Raw genomic sequence first — 9,028 nt, forward strand, 5'->3', positions numbered from 1 at the left:
TTGGTTCTGTTTCTCTGGAGAACCCGAATACATATAGTAAGTACAAATTAAATTTTGTTGACCAGATGACAAAATTACATCCTAATTTTTGCAAAGTCCACTTGCATTGAGGTTCCTCTTTCACTCATTAGGACTGCTTTGTGTCTATTCTTTTCCTGAGAAGCCTGACTTCCTTTTCACATATACTTTGATAATAAGATTACCCTTAGGATTATTTGTGTGACCTTAGTGAATCTGTTTCCTATAACACAAGGGACCTACAGGTACATCTTTGTCACTGCCCTTAATATTACAACATTATCCACAAAGTATCTACGTTTTTGTAATGTCGGTTATCATTTTTTCTGATTAAACTACTATGGAATTATTATTTCTGTAAAATTTTCCCTTAAAATTTTCCAGATTTCTTGTCTTTTAAGTTATAGCAGCTTTCAGAATTTATACTGTATTTGATTTCCATGAGAATTTAAAATAGGTGTCAAGTAAGTATGTTTTGTTTCTTTTCTATAGAGATCTTTTCCAAATTATCTCTTTATCCTATCCCTATCTCCTTTATCCTGTCGACTCCTTTGATAAATCTGTTAGGTTTTTTTTTTTTCTTTCTTTCTTTCTTTTTTTCTCATGCACATCTAGTGGCAATTTTGGCTTTTTTTTTTAATCTGAAAAAATAATGGCTGGAGTTTGGGATACCCCACAACTAACAATAACTTTTTTTTTTAACCTTAAAAGAAGGGTAAAATGATCTCAGTCTAAATTTCCTGTTCAATTTTTCACCAGTTAGAGAAAAATGGGAGATATCTGAAAAGTGTATTTTCTAACATATTTTTGCTGAAACTCTTGAGTCAGGCTGAAATTTCTGTGTGCTTTTTTTCTATCCAGCAAGACCTCTGCTTTAGACAGCTCTGGGACATGCTGTACTGGCTTTAAGCTTTTCACTTAATGTTTAAACTCTGGCTTGGTAAAATGCATTTACCATTCATGAGGGTTTACCACTAGCTCATGAAATATGGAAAAATAATGTATAGATTGTTTGAAAAAAAGAAGTAGTATAGATTAACATTTACTTACTGTTCTGCCTTAGATTCCAAGAAGCTCAGTGATAAATAAATTGCTCTACTACATTCTTATTAAGAATAACTAACTTATCTTTAGCTCCTTTTTAACCACATTTCAGGCCATTATATACTAATTAGAATTTGATACACATATATGAACATTAACAGCCTCTGTAATTTTTTTCAAATTGGTGTTATATTTAATTAACAAAACAGAAGTATTTATAAAGAAAACATGATTATAGTCTTTACAGATAAATATGAAGTGAAACTCACATTGAGGTCATTCTTCCTTATATACAACAAAAGAATAAGAAACGTATTGTAAAATAGTGCCTACTGTGATTCTAAGAATTTCTGAAATATTATACTGATATAAACAATAAGAAAAGCCTTCCAAACACCCCCAGCCCCCAAAAATCACATCATCATATAAACTTCAATAAAGAACTTCACCCCTCCCCAAAAAAGAACTTCAAACCCAAACTCAACAGTCAGCATTTTCTTCAAGTCTGATAAAAGAGGACTTCCCTCTATCATTAAATGACTCTTTATCCTTCATAAATTCATTTGATTTTTATAGAATAGGTGTATTCATTTTTAAAAATTATAATATTATACAAGTGACTTATCATATAGGAGCTTTGATGCCTATCAGGGAAATAAAAGGCCATCTCCTATTTTAACTAACATGAGGCTATTAGGTCAACCAATTCTACACGTAGATGCAGGAAAGGCAAATTTTGCCTCTGATGTGTTTAGCTGACATTGCATGCACTTTCTTCAAATAACATATCAACACATTTAAAAAAGAGAAAGGTTATTTTTAAATTCATTTTGTCACATTTCTAGAATTGGAAGTCATGAAGATATCTTGACTTCTTATTCCCACATCTCTTTTTACTTCTAGAGATATAAGTTATCATAGTGAAATTTTCTCTGACAGCTAAAACTCATGCTTAATATTCTATTTCCTGTGAAAAAAGATTGGATTATATAAATGTGATCTGCGTCAAATGGCAATTTCAAACATTAAAAGTTATCATCTTACCTCGAGGCCATCACTCTGAATTTAAAGAAGAAATTTTTTAACTATTTAATAAGATTAAACATCATATTTTGAATTTCACTCATTCTAAATCTTGTATCAAAGTCCATGTTTTGAATGTTTGGTATCAGGGATAAATACGTGAATGCTATGGTTTCAGCATGTGGCCAGACTCCAAGTCACATTTTGTCCTTTTGGGGTTTGGACACTCACAGCACGTTGTTTTCAACGGAATTAGAACTCCAAGTCTGTGTTCCACATAACACCAAATCTGCAAACAAAACCATTCCAACACATAAAATACACTGATGACCCTGACAGTGATGATTTTGACATAGCCTAAATGAAGACAGCTTGAGCTGTGTGCCCTTTCAAAGCAATCAAAACTGTTCAGCGTCAAGAGAAAAAAAACAGAAATTGTCACAATGCGAATACTCAACTTAGGTATACTCTAACCGAGTACACAAATAACTGATCTGAGCTGACTAAAGTTGTGTGGACATAAAAGGGAAACACAATGAATTGACACTAATAACTTACTGCAGAACATCAAAATAGGTGAGATAAAGGGGAAAATAAATAAATAATGTTAAACCAGTTTCCTTAGCAACTAACCAATCGACATAAAAAAGAAAAGGATATGTTCTGTCTGCTTTGAACTATATGCTGCTACATAATTTGCTTATTATAGACTCTCTGTAGAGGAGTATCTGATGCAGGCTTTTTTTCATTACCTCCATGTCCAAAAGTCCTGGGATTTTGTCAACATGTAAAGGTCATTTAAATAACAGTGTTTTTCTATCTGTTATTTAGAACAAGACTGTAAGAAACATAAACAAACCCAGAGAATTTCACTGGGTTTTTAATATCATATTGAAATAACTGATTTACCTTTGTTGTTTTTACTGTGTGAAATTGCATGAATATGACAAATGTCACAGTGAAAATATCTAGATTTGTATTTATATGAGAAATGTGATGGGAAGGTAATTTTGCAAGAGTGGTAAAAACAGAATATCTTGGCGACACCGTGACGAGCCGGAATCTGTAAGCGCAGAGTGGGAACCGTCTCCCTGCTACCCGGGGACAAACAATGAACACTCAGAAGGACATTCAACCCGCAAAGCAGCAGCCAATGACACTTATCTGTGGGAAATGTCACACGGAAAATGACATAAAATCCAGGAATCCAGTCAGATGCAGAGATTGTGCATACAGAATAATGTACAAGGAAAGAATTAAAAGATTGGTGGCTTTTGATACTCAACGAAACACAGAATTCAGAGAAATGCCTTCGTTTGTATTTGGGTTTGCTGTTTTGCTTCTCATTGTTGTATGGCTTTTCATCAAGATACTTATCTTTATGAAATAAAATACAAATATCAAATACCAAATACCAAATACACATGATTTCATATTTCAACCACATTGCATTTAGGTGTCTATTAATAGTTTTTATGAGAAGATTACTTTTGTTCAACTACTGTTGAACAATAAGAACTTATTTTTTTTGTTCGATTACTGGGTATGTAATCTGACACACAAAGGAGGTTAAAAGGGCTTCCCCAAACTACACTTTTAATCAAACCCTGGAATCCTCGGGGGCTACTGTTAAAAATGAGGGTTTCTAGAGCCCTCTAAAGGGCTGATTAAGTAAGCTCCTCGGAAACCACTCTTTGATATCACCAACTGTTGACTCTCTAGCATCGTAGGGTATAGAATATACAGACGCATTGACTGTCAGTGTGCACACAGGATTTGGAGTTCTACTTTTCATTTGTTACTTGATAGAGGCCTTTCTGTGTCTGTATGTAATGCTTGGCTATCTATTTAAATCTTTATTTTAATTCCAGCTAATTACAGTGTTATATTAGTTTCAGGTATACATAAAATGATTCAACACTTCCATAGGAAAGAAATTTTAATGGTTCTTTTCTGTAAAGCAAAATCAACCCCAAGGGAAAGTGGATGACGCAGACTAGTAAGGCAGGTACGGTTTCCTAAGTGTAATCATTTATTAGGGTAAAAAATTCTTTCAGAGTATAAAAATAAAAGGGATTAGTTTACACTGAATTATTGGATAAATGCTTAAAACTTTTGCCTTGATCTTAGGGATGAGGAATTGATGGTCACACCTATACTCAATCTATCCCAGGACTGCCTCGTTATGGAAGGTCGTGGTGGCCTCCTTAACATTCATTTTGAAGACTAGATATATTCCAATTATTATTTTTATTAATATCTATGTGTCTCTGACATTTGAAAATCTATCTATGTCAATTTTTAAAAACACCTGTCTTTCTACGCCCATCCTCAAATACTAAGTTTTATAAATGTATTACGTGCTCTACAAATACTACCATGCTCAAATTTTCAGTCTTTCATTGATCCAGGTTTTTCTTTAGCCATGTCTTTTGTAATTCTGTCATTGTACCATATTAATTCTAGACCTTGTTATTTTTAGACAGAGGGGCCCCCATAAATGTGATTTCTCTATGAAAGCCCTTATAACAAACCCTAACTCGTTGGAAAATGTAGTTACTCTACTCTTCACTGTTAATTTGATCACGGGTCCTTTGCATGCCAATAGTTTAATTAAATATTATTATTTAGTTAACTAGAGAGCAATTTAATGGAAAAAGTATTACCCCTGGAACACAAGACTGCCATTTCAGACAGTCACCTACCTTTTTGTGTCTCCTTCACCTATAAAATCAGGGTAATTTGACCTCTTGCTTACCTTGACAGTTTTAAGGGAAAAAAATGGAAAAATAGATATAAAATTAATTTTAAAAAATTATTTTGACTAGTGCTGATAAATATAAATATCACTATCTGAGCTTGAAGTTAACACATAACTTGTCCCGTACTAAACTGCTTACCAACAACTATGGACTTCAGGAAAAGCATATCCAGGTCTATGGGAAAAACACTGGAAATGGGTTAAAATCTAGTCCTGCTACTCACTGATGGGCCAGTTCACTTCATTTCTTTTAGCTTCAGCTTCATTATCAAAGTGGAGGAATTATGGTGATCAGTACATGAAGGAAACTGTGCTGTGAGACTCTGAAGCTATATTCAGAGATTGAATTTACAAAAAATTCGAAAATAGTAGATGAAATCAGAAATGACCAGTCCTGGGATGCCTGGGTGGCTCAGTGGGTTAAGCGTCTGCTTTCAGCTCAGGGCATGATCTCAGGGTCCTGGGTCTGAGCCCTGCATCAGGCTCTCTGCTGAGTGGGGAGTCTGCTTCTCCCTCTCCCTCTTCCTGCCACTCCCCCTGCTTGTACTCTCTCTCTCTCTCAAATAAATAAATAAAATCTTAAAAAGAAAAAATAACCAGTCCTAAGGAAGAATAAAATACCATATAAGGTAAGAAAGTGTAAACTGAGAAGATGTAAAAGTAAGGTGCCTCTTCACATATATAAATAAATGCACATCTCCAACCCTCCTAGAGAGAGTGTCATGTAGGAAATTAGTCAAGAAAGCATGGTTGTTCGAGCAGAGGGCTCAAGGATGACAGGAAACCTGCCGAGAAAGACAAGGGGAAGGAGCATTCCTGAAAGAGGAAACAGCCAGTGGAAAAGCTATGGGTAGAAAGTAAGCTGGCCTTGTTCATACTTCAGAATGAAGCCCATGCAACACAAATTTAAAGGTAGATGGAGGCCAGCTCACTTGGGGCCTTGGGATGGGAAGCCATTGGGACAGTAAGCAGGAGACTGACATAGTTTAAGACTTGAAAGTTCTGTGACAATGGACAATACAGAGACAGGTGACAGCAAGGAAGCCCAATGAGGAGGCCCCTGTAATGATTCAGGCTAACAATAACAGGGGCTGGCCCAGGGTGGCAGTTTGGAGGGAGTATGAAGTAGTTGGTTGTGAGATACATTTTGAAGTTGAGCTAATAGGACCTATTTGAAGGATTGGCTCCAATGCTCAGTAGACAGTGTGGACTTTGATGAAAGGCTTTGGGTCCAAATACCCACAGTGCCCCATGTTAGCAGTGTGACTTTCCCAGGGTTCACTTTCCTCACTTGTAAGATAAACATGAGCTAATATCACCAATCTCAAAGGTTTGTTGCAAGATAGAATGAAATAATACGTAACTGCTTCCGGTCTAATAAACGTTCACTATTATTATCACCACTACCGCTTGATCTCCCAGCTACTGGCCTTCCTGTCCTCCACACTCTTCAAATTGCTCTTTCTCAAATACAAATTTCACAGCTCTGTCCTGTTGAAAATCTTCAGTGGCTCCCCATCTAGATAAAATCAACAATGGAGAATAGTATATTTGGTCCTTGATAATCTGATTCCTTTCTTACCTCTGTCACCACTTCAACCCACCTCTCACTTAACCCTTGGGCTCTAAGGAGACATTTACAGTTCCGTAAAGAGGTGACAGGCTTTATTTCTTTCCTGCCTGTGCCTTTTCTCGTGCTTTTCTCTCTGCCTGAAATGACCTTTTCTGGGGTTCTTTTCAGGACTCAACTTGAGTTGTAGCCTCCTTCAGGAAGCTTTTCCTGACTTAACAATCTGGTACAGAGTCCTCTCTTAACAATCTGGTACAGAAAAACTGTTGTAAGATCAAAGCTGGGTCCAGTGTGGAGCAAAAATAAATGCTCAATAAATGATGAGACAGTTGCACTTTAAAAAAAAAAAAATCTTAAAACATAAAATGTGTTCTTCTTTTGACATTCTTCTGAGCAGAGGAGGAAAGACCTGTTGATATGGCACCCAGGATTGCTGGGATTCTCAGCTGTTATAAAAGAATGCTAACCCTACTCACACATCAGAAATGACATATGCTTGTGAATTCAACCGGCATTCAAAGAAGAGCTACATGAACTAGTTTTCAGAGACTAGCCCACTGGACTAGATAATATTATACCTGCTCTTCTATCAATCTAGATCAGTGGAGAGATGTGGATTTAAACTATTTCATTTTAACCCCACCCAAATTATTTTTACTAAAAGGAGCTCCAGTGTATGGGCACCTGGGTGGCTCAGGTCATGATCCCGGGGTCAAGGGATCGAGCCCCTCATTGGACTCCCTACTCAGTGGAGAGCCTGCTTCTCCCCCTCCCTCTGCTGCTCCCCCTGCTTGTGCTCTCTCACGGTCTGTCAAATAAATAAATAAAATCTTAAAAAAAAAAAAGGAGCTCCAGTGTAATGATATCAACATATATTGGGGATTATTAAAACAGTCTTTGAAACACTATAAGAATATTGACCCAAAGGTTGTGGGAAACATTTTTACATAATTACCACTTTAGGTTGAATGGCAAGAGAAATCCCTACATTATCATACTTCCTCTTGTGAAATTGCTCGCATTTGTGTTCTTATATTGTAATTTGCTTATTAATCAGAATTAGTCTCCTTTGTCTTAGAGCCAAATCTGTATGCCTCTCAAAGTAAGTATAGAGGTTATAATAGTGTGGGGTTTGTTTTGTTTTGTTTGCCACATTCCTAATCTATTATCCCCACCCTATTCTATTTTCTCCTTTTGTCTTGCCTCAAATTAGGAATCCCAGTATTAACTGGTAACACTAGGGGCGCCTGAGCGGCTCAGTCGGCCTTCAGCCCAAGTCATGATCTCCAGTCCCAGGATTGAGCCCCACATCGGGCTTCCTGCTCATCAGGAAGTCAGCTTCTCTCTCTCTCTCCCTCCCTCTGCTCCTCTCCACTGTTTGTTTTCTCTCTCTCTCTCAAATAAATAAATAAAATCTTTTTTTAAAAATTGGTAACACTAGTTGTAATAAAGAGTAACAAATATGCTGCAGAATTTCTCACATGCACAGAATCTCTTGACATGCACAGTCTAGGAAAGGTATCTCTAGCAGGCTGAGTCTACCTCCAGGTGGTCACTCCAGAACCCAGCTAACAGTGACTTTGCCATCTCCAACATGTGGCTTTCAATGTAACAGATGTCATTTTTACCCCATTCAATAAGAAGAGAGAAAGAACATAGAGGAATATACATAGAACTTTCTTCTGGCCAGGCCTGGAAGGGATACCCACCACTTCTGCTCACACTCTCTGGCTAGAATTCAGTAGCATGGCCTCACCTACCTGCACTGGAGGCGTGGATATACAGTTTAATTATGAGCCCCAAGCAGAATCCAATGTCAACTTGTTAAACAGCTAGCAGTATCTTCTACAAACATATTGGCAAGTCCCAAACCCTTATTAGACAGAGAGAGTGAGATTAAATAGAAGCATCCATATGGAAAAATGTTTTTAAAACATTTATAATATAAGAAGAGTATTAGATAAAAACTCAAGTTAAATAATGTAGGATATAAAAGTAGTTAAAATTTCAATCTCCCTAACTCTCATATTTTTGTCACATTTAAAGAAAATTAAACACTTAAGAAAGTAAATGTTGAGCATTATTTATTTAGATTTAAGTAAATGTATCCTCATTTTGGAAGAGAAAACATAACCAAAACTGAGCTGAGCTTAGTGTATAGTGTTTATATTTTATGGAACATATTTTTTTCAGATTAAGGTTGATTGCTGATTCATGTATACAGAATTTATTGGAGGATGAACATAATATTTTATTAGCAATGCCATCTTGTTATGCTGAATGAGTCAAATGAAGAACAAAATGCTTTTCACACAGTGTCAACAGGGAGATGGGGATATCTTCTATAGCAACATTATATGAGTACTTAGAGTTGTCAAAATCATAAAGACAGAAAGTACAGTGGTGGTTGCCAGGGGTGGAGAAAGGGGAGAATAGGTACAGAGCTTCAGCTTTATTTCAACTTCACAAGAGAAAAGAGCTAGGGGCACGGATGGCATGATGGTTGTACAACAATGTGAATGTATTTAGTACCACGAACTGTACACTTAAAAATGGTTAAGATGGGAAATCTAAGTTATGTGTATTTTAACCCAATTAAAAAGAAGAAAAAA

The 9,028-nt window shown here is 36.3% G+C and overlaps 1 pseudogene; it reads left to right on the plus strand.

Moving 5' to 3' along the window:
* The first annotated feature begins 3,196 nt into the window (after positions 1-3,196).
* Positions 3,197-3,475, plus strand: LOC118535826 (DNA-directed RNA polymerases I, II, and III subunit RPABC4 pseudogene; annotated as a pseudogene).
* Positions 3,476-9,028: the final 5,553 nt, after the last annotated feature.

Source organism: Halichoerus grypus, chromosome 3 (genome assembly GCF_964656455.1).
Source record: "Halichoerus grypus chromosome 3, mHalGry1.hap1.1, whole genome shotgun sequence".
Taxonomy (NCBI): Eukaryota; Metazoa; Chordata; class Mammalia; order Carnivora; family Phocidae; genus Halichoerus; species Halichoerus grypus.